At 46.6% G+C, this 20,622-nt stretch overlaps 1 protein-coding gene across 6 annotated transcripts in view; it reads right to left on the bottom strand.

Annotated features, from left to right (window-relative positions):
- The window catches only part of foxn3 (forkhead box N3), a 368,703-nt gene that overhangs the window by 233,560 nt on the left and 114,521 nt on the right, over positions 1–20,622 (bottom strand). The window contains exon 1 of one of the 6 annotated variants that reach the window (XM_038773550.1): positions 6,737–6,759. The exons of 4 other annotated variants lie outside the window; for them this stretch is intronic. The gene's annotated coding sequence lies outside the window, so the exon portion shown is untranslated. Of the gene's footprint in view, positions 1–5,981; positions 6,195–6,736; positions 6,760–20,622 lie in introns of those variants that run through there. One more of the 6 variants, XM_038773541.1, reaches the window with a different exon arrangement.

The following is a 20,622-nucleotide window of genomic DNA, read 5'->3' as shown; positions in this document are numbered from 1 at the left end:
AGGAAGAGGGCTAAATATGGGGGTGAAGTTGATCTGTGTTGGAGAAGCGGATGGTGAAAGCCTGATTTACAACGTGGCTACTTTTCCCTCCCCTCAGCTTCAATGGTAAAGAAAATCAGGTGGAGTGTAAAAGGGTCACTGCTTCACCATCAATCCTTCATGTGCTGTGGACATCAACTATCCCGCTTTGAGTCGGGGTAGAACGGATAATTATCTTGCAGCTCCTGCTTACAAGAGCATGTAGCAAAGACAATGTCTGAATCAGCTGCAGTCAACCCCTTTGGTTGAACAGACTGTCAAGAACTCGTGCATGAAGAGTGTTAGTGTTGACTTAGTGGTAACACACTCCCCAGAGTTATTCAAATGCAGCGGACCAGATTTTGAGCGGGGTCTTAACGGAGAACTTGCTGAAACTGACCGAAATGTCAGGAGGCAGCTCATGCGCAGGTGAACACAGAAATCGTGACCCTTCAGTGTGTCGTTCAAGGTGGACCCCAGCCCAAGCTGGCAATCACTGAACTCAGCACAAATTTCAACTTTCCCACTCCCGGATTTGAAACCCCTTAAAAAGCTGAACCTCGTTCAATCAGGCGTTTTGATTGGTGGTGATTATTAAAATTTGATGAACGACAGAACTGGCTTGGAAAAAGTAACTGTATATTCATTAAGCGCTGTTAACTGATTAATTAGTAGATTTTTAGCCAACTTTTTTTTGGGTGGGTGGGGGCGGCAGGTGGTGCAGTGGTTAGCACTGGGACTGCGAAGCTGAGGACCCGGGTTCGAATCCCAGCCCTGGGTCGCTGTCCGTGTGGAGTTTGCACATTCTCCCCGTGCCTGCGTGGTTTTTACCCCCACAACCCAAAGATGTGCAGGTTAGGTGGACTGGCCATGCTAAATTGGCCCTTAATTGAAAAAAAATAATTGGGTACTCTTCAAAAAAATTTGTAACTTTTTTTTCAATATTTTTCAGAAGGGTTTAGCTTTTATCTTCACCATGTGTATGTCCCATTATTTAATTTGCTCTTTGCAAAAACAAAAAATTACTGAGCCCTGACTGTGTGCCTGTGAAAATTATTTAACGCAATGGTGGTTTGGGCAGCTGATGACATTGCAACAGCCCCACATTGTGAATTAGCAGCGAAGAATAATGCACTCGATGATAGAGGTGAAATTCCAACCGGATCTCAGACTTACTTCAAGACGTCAAACTCTGGGCCATTCGCTGGCTGTTTCCATGCTGCTGTTTGCGGGATCTTACAACAAGTAAATTGATTGCCACATTTAAAAAAAAAATAAAATTTGGAGTATCCAATTCATTCTTTTCCAATTAAGGGACAATTTAGCATGGCCCATTCACGTACCCTCCAAATCTATTTGTGTTGTCGGGGTCACAGCCCCGGGTCACAGTCCGTGTGGAGTTTGCACATTCTCCCCGGGGTGTGGCCCACGCAGACATGGGGAGAATGTGCAAACTCCACGTGGACAGTGATCCAGGATTGAACCCAGGTCTTCGGCGCCGTGAAGCAGCAGTGCTAACCACTGCGCTGCCGTGCTGCTCCAGGCTGCCACATTTCCAACAGGACAATAATGCTGCATTTCAAAAATGCTTCATGGGCGGTTATGCACTTTGAACTTGAAAGTGCACTGTACAGGACGACGCGATTGTGCAGTGGTTTTAGCACTGCTGCCTCATGGCGCCGAGGACCCGGGTTCGATCCTGGCCCCGGGTCACTGTCCGTGTTGACATTCTCCCAGTGTCTGCGTGGGTCTCACCCCCACCATCCAAAGATATGCAGGGTAGGCAGATTGGCCACGTTAATTGGAAAAAAAATTTTCATGTCCACCGTACAAATATCAGTATTTTTTTTTTTAAATTTAGAGTACCCAATTATTTTTTATTTTTTTTCCAATTGAGGGGCAATTTAACGTGGCCAATCCACCTAACCTGCACATCTTTGGGTTGTGGGGGCAAAACCCACGCAGACACAGGGAGAACGTGCAAACTCCACACGGACAGTGACCCAGGGCCAGGATTCGAACCCGGGTCCTCAGCACCGTAGGCAGCAGTGCTAACCACTGTGCCACCATGCTGCCCTGCAAATATCAGTATTTTGTTTTGGACAAGAGTGCAGTTGGCACATGTGCCAATGTACATGCAGACTAGTTTGGGTCTACATATTCAGAAGTGAAGCGCAAGAGGAAAAAAACTGGAAGAGAATCAGAGAACCTAGGTCAGGTACAACGGACAATCAGTTTGCAAAACAAGATCAGAAGTGGGGATGTTTGCAGGTGACTGCACAATGTCGCAACTCCTCAGATACTGAAGCAGTCCATGTCCAAATGCAGCATGACCCGGACAATATCCAGGCTTGGGCTGACAAGTGGCAACTAACATTCGCACCATACAAGTGACAGGCAATGACCATCTCAAATGAGAGAGAATCAAACAATTGCCCCATGACATTCAATGGTGAAACCCCACTATCAACATCCTGGGGGATACCACTGACCAGACACTGAACTACATAGTATGTACATACTGTGGTTCCCAGAGCAGGTCAAAGGCTTGGACTCCTGCCGTGAGTAAGTTGCCTCCTGACCCCCCCAAAGCCTATCCACCATCTGCAAGGCACAAGTCAGAAGTGCAGTGGAATAATCTCCACTTGCCTGGACAAGTGCAGCGCCAACAACATGCAAGAGGCTCGACATCATCCAGGACAAAGCATCCCACTTGATTGGTACCCCTTCCACAAACATTCAAACCCTCCACTGCCAACAAACAGTGGCAGCCGTGTGTACCATCTACAAGATGCACTGCAGGAACTCACCAAGGTTCCTTAGACAGCACCTTCCAAACCCACGACTACCACCACCTAGAAGGACAAGAGCAGCGGATACCTGGGAACACTACGAGCTGGAGGTTCCTTTCCGAGTCACTCACCATCCTGGCTTGGAATTATATCGCTAGATCCTTCACTGTCGCTGGATCAAAATCCTGGAATTCCCTCCCTAACAGCACAGTGGGTGTACCTACACCTGAGGAACTGCAGTGATTGCAGGAGGCAGATCACCACCGCCTTCTGAAGGGCAACCAGGGAGAAATGCCGGCCGAATCAGCGATGTCCACATCCCATAAATGAATAAGTAAACACACGTGGAGACGCACACAATTGATATTTACATAAAGTACATTTCTAAGCACCATCTTTACTCATAAATGGCAGACAGTCGAATAAACCTAACCAGTAAAGAGACAAGCTTCATTCCTCATCATTCGGCTATTATTTTCTGCATTATTGTGCCATCTGAAACAGTGATTGAAATAGGGAAGCGGAAGAGCAATATCTACCAGTTCCAGATTTTCTGCTAACTCAAGCAGCTGTGTGCCACACAACTAACCACAAGTTTCCCATTTGGGTCACAACGCTACAGGTCACTGCAACCTCTCCAGCGTCTGCTGGCAAATGCTTTTCCCCCACTGTTTCGAGCCTAGGTGCGAATGTAGTTTGCCAGCAAGGTACTCAACTTACGATGCACTCCTTTTAATCACTTCTGTCATCCATCGTGCATGTAGTATGGACTGATCCATAGTTGAAACCTGCAATTCAAGCTACCGCCAACTTTGTCACACCAAAAGCTGCTCCACTGGAATTGGAGTGGACAAGATTTAAGATGCATCTATGAAAGAGAGCACGTGTGTGCGCACACAGAGGCAAATATCCAACTAGGAGTTACACAATATGGCACACATACACATCTGGCGCCAAAAATTAAAAGACAAATATCAGATCATTAAGTATAACACTGCTCTATAACACAAAATCATGTCTTTTAACTCATGTAATTGATTATTTAAAATACTTAATGGGATTTCTGTTTATACCAGTCCTTCACGTGTGTAAGACGGCCAATATAATCACAGGTGTTTTCCGTTGGAACTTGGGGATTTACAGATGTAGCAAAGCAGTCAGTACCTACAGGATCACAATTTGACGAGACGGCACGGGGGCGCAGTGGTTAGCACTGCTGCCTCACGGTGCCGAGGACTCTGTTCGATCCTGGCCCTGGGTCACTGTCCATGTGGAGTTTGCACATAATCTTTATTACTATCACAAATAGGCTTACATTAATACTGCAATGAAGGTACTGTGAAAAGTCCCAGTCAAAACACTCAGGTCCCTGTTCGGGTACACGGAGGGAGAATTCAGAATGTACAATTCACCTAACAGCACATCTTTCGGGATTGGGGGGGGGGGGGGGGGGGGGGGGGGGGGGGGGGGGAGGGAGGGAGGGAGGGAGGGAGAGAGAGAGAGAGAGAGAGAGAGAGAGAACCAGAGCGCCCGAAGGAAACCCACGCAGACACGGAGAGAAGGTGCATACTCCGCACAGACCAGCGGGAATCGAACCTGGGTCCGTGGCACTGTGAAGCAATAGTGCTAATCACTGTGTTACCGTGCCACCAACATTCCCCCCCCCCGACACCTGTGTGGCTCTCACCCCCACAACCCAAAATGTGCAGGGTAGATGGTTTGGCCACACTAAACTGCCCCTTAACTGAAAAAATATAAAATTGGGCACTTTAAATTTATCCAAAGTAAAAGTTGGACTCTTGCTGTTTTACAGCTCTGCAGGACCAGCAGCTCTCTGGTACGCTCAGCCAAGTGTCCATCCTCCACTTGAGCAGACAACATTGTCAGGCTGGTCCACAGTGATGGAGATGCTGGAAGAAGGCGAATATCACAGACCCAGCCAAATTTGTCCACGACTCAGGATATTACGGAATGTAGACAGCCGAGAAAACACCACGCTATCGACCGGGACTCGGACAATTCGGAGCCTTAGCAGGATCGCCCCGACGTGGCCGAACTTAGTCTCGTTTTCTGCACTGAGAAGCTGAATGTGACCTCTCATCCACCCCCCCCCCCCTCTCCCCCCACCAGCAAGCTCCAGTTCACCCATTAGGGAGTCTTCAAGGCACCCCACCCAGGCAGGGCACCCGTGGGTGCCAGGCTGGCAATGCCACGGTGACTGTGCCACGGTCCCCGTTTGTGGAGAGCAGCACTGAATGGAGCCCGCCCGAGATCTCCAAGGTGAAGGAGTTGGATCCCAACGCCTCAGGTACCTCAAGGAAATGCATATTAAAGTGACTGGCTGCCTGTTCCAATATGCAAATATGCTAAATAGCGAGATGGCAACATCTCGCGACATGGCATTAGATCTCGCGAGTCCTGTCAAGCTGGGTAGATCCCAGAAGAGGGGTCTCCCGGAATCGACCGGCTGTGCCAACACTTGGGTGCAACACGGCCAGTAGATCGCACCGTATGCAGCATTATTTCAAAGAGTAAAGGCTTTCTCCCTGGTCCACGGCCAGTATTCATCTCCCAAAATACTGAACAACAAATTAAGGACATTAATCTCATGACTTTTGTGGAAGCTGGCTTTGTACATGGCCACGTTTCCTCTGTTACAACAGTGACTACATTTCAAAAAGTATTCCATCGTAAAGTGTATGGAGGCAAACTGGGGGCAGCCACATAAATTCAGGTTTTTCCTTGATCTTCATACACCTGGCTTGAATCAACTATATTTCAGCAGCTGATTTACAGAGAGCATCTTTTAAATTGAAGATTTAGTTTAGCACAGAGAGATTTCCGTAACATCTTTATTTTAATATTCTAAAATGTACAAAAGGATATTTATTGGTCATTTATAGTCACAGTCTCTCTCCCCAGCAATCCCAGTGCTCAGAAAATTATTCAAATAAATAACACCTCATCATGCAAACAAAATAACTAATGGTTAAGTTTCAAATATTTCATCCAGCCGCTTTGTGTACAATCGATCACTTCTGTCAGAAAGTAATCCATGTCCTGTCACGTAATAACTCCAGAGTCCATTCTCCCCGACACTGGAGAAAGGTAAACAAGACAGACCGTCCAGTACATTTCTGTGAGGCAGCTTACAAAGTTTCTAGTACTTACTGTGGCAGTGGTCTTTTGGTGCTGTGAAGCAAAGAGGGTTGTTGGGGGGCAAGGGCAACTTAGCTGTAACAGCCTCAGCCAAACACAGCAGCAAATCCTGGAATGAAAGGAGGCAGGCAGCCCCTGTTACTAGCAAGGACACTGCCAAACTGTCACATCAGCCGAACAGAAGGCTCGCGTAATGACAACCACAAAACTCATTTAGACTCTGAAAAGGCAACTAATGAGCCCATTCATGGCCGCGATAAATGATTCACCCCCACCCCCGGCACGGATCCCACTGGGGATCAGAAAAGTAAACTTCGCACAAGGGACACCAAGCCCTCACTTTGGAGAGAAAATAAAGCCCTGTGTGCTACGGACTCCATTCGGCTGTGACTTGCTCGAGGACTTTGCTACTTAAACATGAAGTTAACTGGTTAACCTCTAGCCATTTACTTTCAGAGCTAACCCTTTCAGCTCAAGCCCGTGGAGCAATTTTCCTAATTTCCTCAATTTTAAACAGGGCAAGGGAAATCCATACAAATAGAAAACAGATATCAGACACATTCCGGCCAGCTGGATTGCACCACCCTTTTCGCTCGAGGGTGTTGACAACAAACCTGCCCCCACAGGATCGCGTCTGTCTCCGGTAACCTGTTTAACAAGCAGGCTCGTCCTCCGAGGGACCTGGTGAAAAAGCTTTCCCTTCCTGCAACATCCCTCTCCTTCTCCCAACTTGATTTTAGCAACAGCCAGCGTGATGTCAGTCTCACCTCAGGGCACGAGTGCAGCGCAGACAAACCCTGCCCACTGTGCAGTGGGGAATTAGAATAAACAAAACAACTCTAACAACAATTGCTGCAATGAATGACAGCTCGACAGAGAGGGGGGAACGACCCAGTCTGGCCCAAGTGTGACTCCACAAATCTCCACAGCAATACGGCTCACGCCTAATTGCCCTGTTCTTCTGATTAATCTGCCATCAACTTGCAACAAAAAAACATAGGGTCCTAATAAATAGATTAAATTTTTCCCCTAATGACTATCATGTACGATAAGCTTAGAAGGTTTTGACTGGGCCACAAGACATGTACAATATGAATATGCAACTGTAAGAGGAGCTGGGTGAGGAGATTGAGGAGGGGACGTGGGTGGATGCCCTGGAAAGGGTGAATTCCTCCTCTTCTTGTGCGAGGTTTAGCCTCATACAGTTCAAGGTGCTACATAGGGCTCATATGACCGGGACGAGGATGAGCAGGTTCTTCGGGGGTGAAGACAGGTGTGGTAGGTGCTCGGGGAGCCCGGCGAACCATGCCCATATGTTCTGGGCATGCCCAGCATTGGGGGACTTTTGGAAGGGGGTAGCAAGCACGGTGTCGAGGGTGGTAGGATCCAGGGTTGAGCCAGGCTGGGGACTTGCGATATTTGGGGTAGCAGCGGAACCGGGAGTGCAGGAGGCGAAAGAGGCCGGTGTTCTGGCCTTTGCGTCCCTAGTAGCCCGGCGCAGGATTTTGCTTCAGTGGAAGGATGCGAGGCCCCAAGCGGGAGGCCTGGATCAATGACATGACGGGGTTCATCAAGTTGGAGAGGGTGAAATTCGCCCCGAGAGGGTCGGTGCAAGGGTTCTTTAGGATGTGGCAGCCTTTCCTGGACTTCCTGGCAGAACGGTAGGGAAATAGGCCGACAGCAGCAGCAACGGGGGGGGGGGGGGGGGGGGGGGGGGAGAATTGTGCACATGGGTTGGTTGGATGTGGCGGATGTTATCTCTTTCCTTTTTGTTGTTTGCTTTTTTGTTTTTGTAGTTGCTGGGAGGGGGGGGGGTTGGTTGTTATTTGGTTTTTACTATGGTTGTCTTGTTAATATTGTTTTGCTGTATATATTTTGTGAAAATCTTAATAAAAAATGTTTTATTTTTTTTTAATGAATATGCAACTGTAGACATCCCATCTTCAAGTTTGAAAGATAAACCTTCAGCACAACAGAAACAAGGTACATCATATCCTGGATCAATTTAGTCATTGCCTTAACTCCTTCAGTACTTGGAAATCAATTAACATATGCTGTCCAACCCAAATTGCCGTCGAGGTGAAGATAGTTCTGGACTTTCCAGTCAGGGGGACAACGTCCCGTCCTCTGTATACTCCAATCCGATACAAGAAATCCAGGTATGCCCTCCGCAAAGCCCTATCAGGGGCACCAAGAGACCATATACGATAGCATGGTGGATAGCACAATTGCTTCACAGCTCCAGGGTCCCAGGTTCGATTCCCGGCTTGGGACCCTGTCTGTGTGGAGTCAGCACATCCTCCCCGTGTGTATGTGTGTGCGGGTTTCTTCCGGGTGCTCCGGTTTCCTCCCACAGTCCAAAGATGTGCAGGTTAAGTGGATTGGCCATGATAAATTGCCCTTAGTGTCCAAAATTGCCCTCAGTGTTGGGAGGGATAACTGGGTTGTGGGGATGAGGGGGTGGAGGTGTTGACCTTGGATGGAGTGCTCTTTCCAAGAGCTGGTGCAGACTCGATGGGCCGAATGGCCTCCTTCTGCACTGTAAATTCTGTGATAATCTATGATTAATCTAGGACAAAGGTTCGGCACAACATCGTGGGCCGAAGGGCCTGTTCTGTGCTGTATTTTTCTATGTTCTATTTCTATACCAGCCTAAGCTAGACCAACAGACTAACAACACGGAATTGCGCCGGTTGTGTCAAGGCTTAAATATCATAATGGGCTGCAAAGCAAAGCCAAATGGAATCTCCGGCAGCAGCCCGCCCCTCCCCGATGAACTCAATGTTCGGTTTGAGCAGGAATCCACTGCCAACTGCCCCAGCAGCCTCGGACATACCCATGCCTACCGTCACAACACCAAAGTCAGACTGGCCTTCTTAAAAGTGAACCCTAGGAAAGCAATGGGTCCTGACGGAGTCCCTAGTCGTGCACTCAGATCCTGCGCGGACCAATTGGCAAGTGTGTTCATGGACATCTTCAACCTCTCCCTACTCCGTTCCAAAGTTCCCACCTGCTTCAAAAAGACCACCATCATACTGGTGCCAAAGAAGAATCAGGCAATGTGCCTCAAAGACTACCATTCGGTGGCCTTGAAATCTATCATTATGAAGAACTTAAGAGAGGTCGGTCATGAGGCACATCAACTCCATACTCCCAGAATGCCTTGATCCACTGCAATTTGCATACCGCCACAACCGGTCCACAGCAGACGCCTGCTCCGCCCTCAACACCATAATCCCAGGCAAGCCCATATCAAAGCTCCAAAATCTAGGACTTGGCTTCTCACTCTGCAACTGGATGCTCAACTTCCTGACCCCTAGATCACAATCAGTAAGAATAAACAACAACACCTCCTCCACGATAGTCCTCAATACCGGGGGCCCGCAAGGCTGTACTTAGCCGCCTTCTATACACGACCATGTGGCAAAATTTTGCTCCATCTCCATCTACAAGTTTGCTGACGACACGATCATAGTGGGTCAGATCTGGGGCAGCACGGTGACACAGTGGTTAGCACTGCTGCCTCATGGCACCGAGGTCCCAGGTTCGATCCCGGCTCTGGGTCACTGTCCATGTGGAGGTTGCACATTCTCACTGTGTTTGCGTGGGTTTCGCCCCCACAACCCAAAAATGTGCAGGGTAGGTGGATTGGCCACACTAAATTGCCCCTAAATTGGAAAAAATTAATTGGGCAGTCTAAATTTACTTTTAAAAAGTGAGTTGGCTCTTGAACAATGAGTCAGAGTACAGGAGGGAGATAGAGAACCGAGTGGCGTGGTACAAAGACAACAATCTCTCCCTCAATGTCAGCAAAACTAAAGAGCTGGTCATTGACTTCAGGAAGCAAAGTATTGCACACACCACTGTCAGCATCAACAGGACCGAGGTGAAGATGGCCGACAGCTTCAAATTCCGAGGTGTGCACATCACCAACAATCTGTCCTGGTCCACCCACATCAACGCTACGACCAAGAAAGCACAACAGCGCCGATACTTCCTCAGGAAACTAAGGAAATTCGGCATGTCCACATTGACTCTTACCAACATTTACAGATGCCCCATAGAAAGCATCCTATCTGGCTGCATCACAGCCTGGTATGGCAACTGCTCGGCCCAAGACCGCAAGAAACTACAGAGAGTCGTGAACACAGCCCAGTCCATCACACAAACCTGCCTCCCATCGATTGACTCTGTCTATACCTCCCGCAGCCTTGGGACAATGGGCAGCATAATCAAAGACCCCTCCCACCCAGGTTATTCTCTTTCCAACATCTACCATTGGGCAGGAGATACAAAAGTATGAGAACACGCACTAACAGGTTCAAAAACAGCTTCTTCCCCATTGTTACCAGACTCCTTATGGACTGAACCGATCACTTCACACATCGTCTCTACTGAATAATAATACACTTCGTATGCCTCACTCGATGCCTGTGCATTTACATTGTGTATTTATACATGTCCTATGTTTTTTTTCATGGATGGAACAATCTGTCTGGACTGTATGCAGAACAATACCTTTTACTGTACACATGACATTCAGTCAATCCAAGCCTTTGCTGCCCATATCAAAATTCACACCGCCCTATTTATTCACCCTCGCTTTGCTTGTTGACTTCTACCGTCCCGCTGCCACCCAATCAGCAACACTTCAAAATTCAAATTGTGTTTCCAATTACTCCATGGCCTTTTGCAATCCCATCTTGGTGGCCACCTCCAGCCCGAAAACCTTATGCATTTCCCAACTGTGACCCTCTTCTGCGCCCCCAATTCCCAATGTTGAACCATCAGTGATCATGTCTTCTACTCGCAACATTAATTCACAGGCACAGGGCTTAAAGTCGTTATTAAATTCTCTCTCTCCTCAAAGATGCTCCTTAAAACCTCCCTCTGACTCTCCGCTGTTGAAGCTCCTGTGAAGTGCCTTTCAACACTTAACGACACAATGAATGCAAGCTGTAGTTGTTGAACTTCCCATGTTTTGACATCCACCGGACCAGGCAGAAAGGACCTAAGTTTAACATCACAGTTAATACAGCAATTCTTCAGTTTTGTACTTCAGTGACAACCTAGATTATGTGCACAGGTCCAGGAGTGGTACTTGAAGCCGCAGCTTGCTGATTAATTTGATATAATGGCTAACAATTAATTTTGGGAAGGAAATCTGCCATCATTATGTTACCAGTCTAGCATAAATCTGACTCCAATATCTCAGCAATATCGCTGACTCTTAACTGCCCTCGGAAACGTTGTCAAGGCAGCAGCTCGCCACCACCTTCTCAAGGGCAATTAGGACGGGCAATAAATGTCGGCCCAGCCAGCAATACTCACGTCCTATGAATGAAAAACCTGTAAACCAATCTTCCTGGATAGAAATTTATTTAGCCGCTCATTCACTGCCGTTTTGCAGCTTATCGCTTTGCCCAGATTGGGTGAATTTATAAACTAAGCTCTAATTCTAATTAAAGATTGAGGGAATGATCTGGAAGAAGGAACTGAAGGCACTGTTTCTAGGTTTGCAGATGACGCAAAGATCTGTAGAGGGACAGGTAGTATTGAGGACGCAAGGGGGCTGCAGAAGGACTTGGACAAGCTAGGAGAGTGGGCAATGAAGTGGCAAATGAAATACTATGTGGAAAAGTGCGAGGTTGTGCACTTTGGAAGGAGGAATTTTAGGCATAGACTTATTTTCTAAATGGGGAAATGCTTTGGAAAGCAGAAGCACAAAGGTCCTTGTTCACGATTCTCTCAAGGTTAATGTGCAGGTTCAGTCGGCAGTTAAGAAGGCAAATGCATGTTAGCATTCATGTCAAGAGGGCTAGAATACAAGAGCAGGGATGTACTTCTGAGGCTGTATAAGGCTCTGATCAGACCCTACTTAGGAGTAATGCGAGCAGTTTTCGGCCCCGTATCTCAGGAAGGATGTGCTGGCCTTGGAAAGGGTCCAGAGGAGGTTCACAAGAATGATCCCTGGAATGAAGAACTTGTCATATGAGGAACAGTTGAGGACTCTGGGTCTGTACTCGTTGGAGTTTAGAAGGATGAGAGGGGATCTTATTGAAACTTACAAGATTCTGCGAGGCCTGGATAGAGTGGATGTGGAGAGGATGTTTCCACTTGTAGAAAAATCTAGAACCAGAGGACACAGTCTCAGATTAAAGGGACGATCATTTAAAATAGAGATGAGGAGGAATTTCTTCAACCAGAGGGTGATGAATCTGTGGAACTCTTTGCCGCAGAAGGCTGTGGAGGCCAATTCATTGAGTGTCTTTAAGACAGAGATAGATAGATTCTTGATTAATAAGGGGATCAGGTGTTATGGGGATGAGAAAATATCAGCCATGATTGAATGGCGGAGCAGACTCGATGGGCCGAGTGGCCTAAATCTGCTCCTATGCCTTATGGTCTTATGCACTGTCACGTGCATCATCCTCAGGTTAGACTTTACCTTGTCTCTCTCTTCGTCTCTCTCTTGCTACAGACATTAAAAATTCCACAGATCTAATCATAGAGCAAGGAGTTCAACCAGTTCCCTGGCCAACCTTCCTCCCCCAAACCCAACACTAAAAGCAGATTTTGCTGACCATGCATCTCAGTGTTACTTATGTCTTAACTTTGACTCATTTACTCTGCATTTCCAAGTAATTCACTGCACGTGGAGCGTTCTAGAAGTGATTAATAAATGCTATTTTTATTTACTGTCATCAAGACCTTCATATGCTGGTTCCAACATGTCGTAGACTACACTTCAAAAGTACTGCAAGGCATTTTGGACATGCTAAGATTATGAAAGGTAATTCAGAAATGCAAGACCTTTCCGTGAAAAATATACTGAAGTGAATTTACAAAGCAACACCATCACTGGAGTTTGCTGGATTGTGGAGAACTGTGCAGCATTCTAAGTGCATGGTACAACAAAAATAACCATTTGAAACTTTTGTCCCTGGGTTACTGAAGTGCTCAGGTGAATACAGTAGTAATGAAGAAAGAATGGTTCAATTGTCTCTAAACCATTTGGATGGCAGTTTATTGCCACAACTCAAGCTCACATCTGCGTTGTGCGTCCTGCAGCCTCGTAAGCAAAGACTTCTTTTGCGTGTCTCAGCTCCGACTTGATGTTGCATTTGACCATTTGCCATTTCAGTCAATCAAACTAAAGAGACACAGAGCGCAAATCATCCCATCTAATTTTGGAAAGAAATAGTGTCAATCTTGATCAAGGGCAGCACTTAAGGAAATTGGGTGACCCCTTCTGATAATGGGTTCAAGCCGATATATAAATCAGGCACACGGGGTGAAAATAGAAAGCACAACAGCGCCGATACTTCCTCAGGAAACTAAGGAAATTCGGCATGTCCACATTGACTCTCACCAACTTTTACAAATGCACTATAGAAAGCATCCTATCTGGCTGCATCACAGCCTGGTATGGCAACTGCTTGGCCAAAGGCCGCAAGAAACTTCAGAGAGTTGTGAACACCACCCAGTCCATCACACGAACCTGCCTCCCATCCATTGACTCCATCTACACCTCCCGCTGCCGGGGGAAAGCGGGCAGCATAATCAAAGACCACTCCCAGCCGGCTTACTCACTCTTCCAACTTCTTCCATCAGGCAGGAGATACAGAAGTCTGAGAACGGGCACAGACTCAAAAACAGCTTCTTCCCCGCTGTTACCAGACTCCTAAATCAATGTTCTTCAAAGTCAGGGGCGCGACCCACACGCGGGTCGCAGGCGGGTATCGGGAGGGTTGCAGAGCCGTTGTCAACGGCTCTCCCGATTACGCAAATCCCCGCGCAGCAGCCGACTTTTCATAATGCCGGCTGCAAGCAGCCGCGGACATGTTAAAAAAAAATTTTGCCCACATTGCACATGCGAGCACGATGATCGGCGTGCATGCGCAGTACGGCCGCTATTTTTTTAAAATGGTTGCAGCTTTTTGTTTTACAAGTTCTGTAGTGGTTTTTATTCATTTATTCATTTAATTTTTATTTTCTTCATTTATTTTATTCACTTTTTTTTACAAGTTCGTGGGGGTTTTATTCATTTTTTTCATTTATTTTATTCATTTTATTTTTTTTACAAGTGGGGGGGGAGTTTATTTGATAAAAGTTTACAGGAACAAAATTCAGAACTTCGAACAGATGGAGACTCCATACTTTCTGACACCAGAAGGCTTCACCTTCATCCAACAGGTTCCATTGGAGGAGCGTGTACGAGGGCCAAAGGGACCCAAAACCATTTCCTCCATTTTTATCAGCAGCAAACAAGGCGAGAGAAAATGGTGGGTCGCACAGGTCAGCCAGTGTGGGTCGCGAACGTCGGCCGGCGTGGGTCGTGAAGGTCGGCTGGTGTGGGTCGCTAAGGTCGGCCGGCGTGTGTCGCGAAGGTCGACCGACATGGGTCGCGAAGGTTGACACGTTTGTTAAAAATGGGTCCCCGGAAAAAAAGTTTGAAGAACACTGACCTAAATGACCCTCTTATGGGCTGACCTCATTAACACTACACCCCTGTATGCTTCACCCGATGCCGGTGCTTATGTAGTTACATTGTGTACCTCGTGTTGCCCTATTATGTATTTTCTTTTATTTCCTTTTCTTCCCATGTACTTAATGATCTGTTGAGCTGCTCACAGAAAAATACTTTTCACTGTACCTCAGTACACGTGACAATAAACAAATCCAATCCAATCCAATATCTGATCTCAGAACAGAATGCTCGTCCAATACTGGTGGGTTCAAACATTACTGTGACATCTCAGAATACATTTGAAATCAGCTCAAGTTTTTAAAATATTAAATGCTGCAGGTCTATGCTAATGTAAAGACATCCCAAGATAGGGCGGCATGTGGCACAGTGGATAGCACTGGGACTGCGGGGCTGACTCCTGGCTCTGGGTCACTGTCCATGTGGAGTTTGCACATTCTCCCCAAGTCTGTGTGGGTTTCACCCCCACAACCCAAAAGATGTGCGGGTTAGGTGGATTGGCCACGCTAAATTGCCCCTTAATTGGAAAAAATATATAATTGAGTACACCAAATATATAAAAAGAAAAAAAAGACATCCCAAGATTGCGAAGGGCACTAGAGACTGAGATCAGAAGCAGTTTATAAATTTAAAAATTGCAATTCAAATCAACTTTACATTCGTACAGTAGTGTCACCACCATGATTGTTTGGTAGTCCTGCAAGGAAGGTGCCACACTGCCTCGTTTAGCTCCCCATCTCTTCATCAACTGAACAATCAAATGTAAATACAGTCAAATATCTCCAATGCAAATGCTGGACTGCAGATGAAATACTTGGTCGTGGCAATGGAAGCTTAACTTCACTCTGCAAAAACAGCTTCTGTTATGCAGAATTACTCAAACCACTACCCAAGTGCCCAACACTCCCAGCAAGAAGGAAGGTGAAAAGACAACAGCAACGCAGCAAAGAAAAAAAGGAAAAAGATTTGCTACCCTCACAAATCACCAGAGCCAAAGAAGCTCAGATAGAGGCTAACTGTGCTGCCAAGGCTTTAGCCTCACAGAACTGCGCTGTACTAAACTTTTATTTCCACCATTGGATCCACAATTGTTACTATATCAGCAAACTATGAACAATCTCCTAAACTTTCAGCTTGTCTTGAACCTAACTGGCCAAAGTAATTCCCACCCATAGCATTTGCCGAATTGTATGGCGCTAATACTGGCCGGTGAACACCGAGAAGGTTCAGTGCTCGGGTAGGGAACCAGATACAGTGTGGATGCGAATGGCGAAAGGGACAAGATAGGGGTCAGGGCTGTGGGTGCTGGCACCGTGGAAATACTCAAAGACCCCAGTTGTGGTGGCAGCACTGAAGATATGGAAGCAGTTTCACAAATAATTTAAGTTAGGGGCAGGGTCGAAACTGATGCCAGTCCAAGAAAACCATCTGTTTGAAGCAGCAAAAATCGACGCTAGGTTCCAAGACGGGGCGGGAAAAGGTGTGATCACGTTGAAAGACTCGTTCCAGGAAGAATGTTTTGCAACATTTGAAGGATTGAGGGAAAAATACAAGCTCCCGAGGAGGGAGGCCTTTAGATATATGCAGGTACGGGCTTTCGTAAAGAAGACCTTCCCTACATTCCCAGTGTTACCCCCCTTCTTCTTTGTTGGAGGAGGTGTTACGGTGTTGGGGATAGAGCGGGGGAGCTACCTCGGCTATTTAGGGGAAAATTATAAAAACTGGATCAGAATCCCTGGAAGGGGTAAAGGCCAAATTGAAGGAGGAATTGGGGGGAACGTTGGTGGAAGGTCTGTGGTGTAAAACTTTATGGATGGTAAATGCATTGACCTTGTGCACAAGGTTAGCACATTAATAACAATAATTTTTTTAAATTTAGAGTACCCAATTAATTTTTTCGAACTAAGGGTCAATTTAGAGTGGCCAATCCACCTACCCTGCACATCTTCGCGTTGTGGGGGCAAAACCCACACACACACGGGGAGAATGTGCAAACTCCACACGGACAGTGACCCAGAGCCGGGATTGAACCTGGGTCCTCGGCGCTGTAAGGCAGCATGGCTAACCCACTGCGCCATCGTGCTGCCCTATTAATAACAATAATCATAAGAATCCTTTTTAGTGTCACAAGTAGGCTTACATTAACACTGCAATGAAGTGAAAATCCCCCAGTCGCCACACTCCGGCGCCTGTTCGGATACACAGAGGGAGAATTCAGAATATCCAATTCACCTAACCAGCACGTCTTTCAGGACATGTGGGAGGAAACCGGAGCACCCGGAGGAAACTCACGCAGACACGGAGAGAACAAGCAGACTCCACACAGACAGTGACCCAAGCCGGGAATCGAACCTGGGACCCTGGCGCTGTGAAGCAACAGTGCTAACCACTGTTCTACCGCGCTGCCCCGACAATTGAAGGTAGTGCACAGAAGACGTGACGAGGTCGGGAATGAGTCACTGGTCAAAAGGGTTGGGGACATTGGTGAAAGGGGCGGGAGGGAATTGGCCAATCCTGTGCACATTTTGGTCGTGTCTAAAATGTAGGAAGTTCTGGAGCACCTTCTGCAGCACCATGTCGACAGTGTTACAGTTGGATCTAGATCCCAGTTCCTTGGGGGCCATATTCGAGCTGTCAGACTTGCCGGAGCTCCAGATAGGGGCGAGGGCAGATGTCTTCGCCTTTGCCGCGCTGAGGCCTCGCGGATCCTATTGAGGTGGAAGTCAGTTGCTCCACCCTGTGCATCAGGATGGTTGGGAGACTTAGCGGAGTTTCTGAGCCCGTGGAAGGTTGCATTTAGTTTAAGAGGGAATGAGGAGGGGTTTTACAAGAGATGGCGTTCATTCATATCTCACTTGGAATTAGCCTCAAGCCAGCAGCATAAAAGGGAGAGTAGTTAGTTAGTTGATGAACTGTTGTCGAGTTGGGGGAGGGATTGTTAAATGTGTACAATGTAAATTATGTAAAAACAAAATTGAAAAAGCTGATAAAAATATTTATTTAAAAAACATTTGTCAAAGTTTTGCTATGCTCATTTAACAAGTTTTGAAAGAATCGTACACTATGAAAGAAATTTGCTCAGTGCACCGTGTGGAGCATCATTTGTAAACATCATCTTTGGAAATGTATCTACAGTTTGGTTTGCATTTTTTCAGCCTGGAACTGTCAATTTGGTTCAGACGATTGCACTGTGTCACCAGTGCGAGCACAATAATCTGAATTAACACCAGTGCAGTATTGAGGAAGTGCTACATTGTCAAAACAACAACAACTTGGATTTATATAATGTCTTTAATGTAATAAAAGATTCCAAAGCCTTCAGAGATACTACTGATGCGCGATCAATAACTACTGAAACGAGGACGTAGTCCGAATTGAAGGCTTTAATCAACAAGATGTTTCCCCAACAGCTCGAGTACAGAAAGAGGCCGGCTGCTGGGAAACACGGGTTCTTATACCCCGCCTCACTGGGCGGAGCTACCTTACGTTCCGACCAATGAAATGCAAACACTGGGGCCAATGAGCAGCAAGCCTTCTCCACCAATGGTAGCTCACACTCCCAGGTACCGTAATACCTCGTCATACTACCACAAGTCACAAAGTGTGATAGTTCACTGTAAAGGTGCTCTCATGGCCACGATAAGAACTACATGAGGCAAGTGACTCAGAGGCACCCTTGAAGCAGATGAGTCACTGGAATGACATTCCTGTGCCACCAACTGTATTAACAAATATAAATCCCAACACCTACCCCAGTAGACCCACTTACTTGTGGGTCTCATAAATTGCTAGTGAAACACGTGACTCCCATCTTTTCCACCAAATGTGTCCAACCCATCTTGCACACACGTGCTTGCAACGTAACCACAAAAGTAGCACAAAACTGGTGCCACGTCCATTCCCAGATTCCCTGTCTTGACACTTGCACCAAAGATTGCAACTTACAAAAGCAACCTAACCACTGACCCAGCTCTACATCTATTCTCAGGCATACCATGCCTACAATGGGCATGTGGCGTGATTCCAGATCCGTTCAGTACGTCCATCAAGCTGCGAGCAAAGACATTTGTAGCTTTCACTGAAAGTAGAGAGAATCCTCTAATCCCAGGCAATAAAAAAGTCAGAATTTATCTTGTGCAGTAATAAGGAACTGGCAGACTAATTCTAAACAGACAGAGTCGTGGAATTAATCCCCAAAACACTGGTAACATTTCCAAATTCATGTAATAAAAATGGAATTAAACTTACTTAGTTACGCACAACGATGATGGGACCAGACAAATATTAACGCCCTGTTGGTTTTCTCCCAAAAGTACAAATTCTCTTTTCTTAAAAACAGTATCACACAGATAAATGTGTGGTGCGAAGGACATGCGCTGCCTGCTACACCAAGGAACCCTTTCATAAAGTAAAGTGAGCTTCAATGGTGAAATCTTCAATTCTTGCAAATGGTTCATGATGCTTTCTTATTGACCTAGTTAAAGGACTTCACGTTCACTAATTTAGGATGACTGGAACTATGGATGTACTGAGAGAGAGTGTGAGAGACTGTGAGGGTCAGAGTGATCGAGAACTAACTTCCTCTACCATGTAACAAATGTTGTTTATTTAACTGATCACAAGTCACATCATTGATCATAGAATTCATAGAATTCCGACATTCCATTCGGCCCATCGGGTCTGCACCGACCCCCTGAAAGAGCACCCACCCTACCTAGGCCCACTCCCCGTCCCGACTCCGTAACCCTGGGTGCTCCGGTTTCATAGAACATAGAACAGTACAGCACAGAACAGGCCCTTCGGCCCTCGATGTTGTGCCGAGCAATGATCGCCCTACTTAAACCCACATAACCCAACAATCCCCCCATTAACCTTACACTACGGGCAATTTAGCATGGCCAATCCACCTAACCCGCACATCTTTGGACTGTGGGAGGAAACCGGAGCACCCGGAGGAAACCCACGCACACACGGGGAGGACGTGCAGACTCCACACAGACAGTGACCCAGCCGGGAATCGAACCTGGGACCCTGGAGCTGTGAAGCATTGATGCTAACCACCATGCTACCGTGAGGCCCCTACCATGAGTACCATGAATTTCCTCCCACAAGTCCCGAAAGATGTGCTGTTAGGTAATTTGGACATTCTGAAATTTCCCTCTGTGTACCGGAACAGGCGCCGGAGTGTGGCGACTAGGGGCTTTTCACAGTAACGTCATTGCAGTATAAATGTAAGCCTACTTGTGACAATAAAGGTTACTTTTATTATTAACCCGATAACCCCACCTAACCTGCACATCTTTGGGTTGTGGGGGCGAAACCCACGCAGACATGGGGAGAATGTGCAAACTCCACACGGACAGTGACCCAGGGCCGGGATTCGAACCCAGGTCCTCAGCACCGTAGGCAGCAATGCCACCATGCTGCCCTGCTTTTCTCCATTTCAATGGGATTTAAAAGTGGCCAAAACAGAAAATTCCAGCAAAAAGAACAGTTAAAATTTCTGAGTGAAAAAACAGAGACCAATGAATTGGTACCTGGTAGCTTTTTAAAAATCACTGCCGGTTGTGCTTAACTACAAACAAGAGCCAAATTGCAAAGATATTATTTGGCAGCAAGGCGAGTTCACTGCCGCGAACATCAAGTGATCATACCGCTCGAATGTAAACTAGGGACAAAGAATCTACCTGATAATTGTCATTCCTGCTATTTTTAAATGGTATTACTGTCCCAAAAATGGTGTGCGCCAGCCCAGGGTTGGGGAAGGGACACGCGTTTCACAGATTCCGAGCAGATTCCTTGATCGCCTCGCGATTGCCATTGTGGCAAAGACTTGTTCTGAAAACCCGTACATGATCAGAGGGAGGCACAAAACAAATAACTCATCTGACTCATCACCTTTGCCAGGAAGAAAATACTGCCGAAATATGTCGTATTGGGAACTCCCGTGTCCAACAGACATTAGAGGCAAATATATACAGAAAAGTACATCAACTAAAAATGACTTCAAGTGTATTTGATTCTCAAGTTGTCAGGCTATTGAAAGAGGTCCTGCGAACTGTACATCAAATCTGGAACTTTACCTGCATTTGAAATGAAATGAAAATCGCTTATTGTCACGAGTAGGCTTCAAATGAAGTTACTGTGAAAAGCCCCTCGTCGCCA

This window comes from Scyliorhinus canicula, chromosome 2, assembly GCF_902713615.1.
Source record: "Scyliorhinus canicula chromosome 2, sScyCan1.1, whole genome shotgun sequence".
Taxonomy (NCBI): Eukaryota; Metazoa; Chordata; class Chondrichthyes; order Carcharhiniformes; family Scyliorhinidae; genus Scyliorhinus; species Scyliorhinus canicula.
Note: the sequence above shows the minus strand (reverse complement) of the source record. Positions and strands in the feature narration are given on the sequence as shown.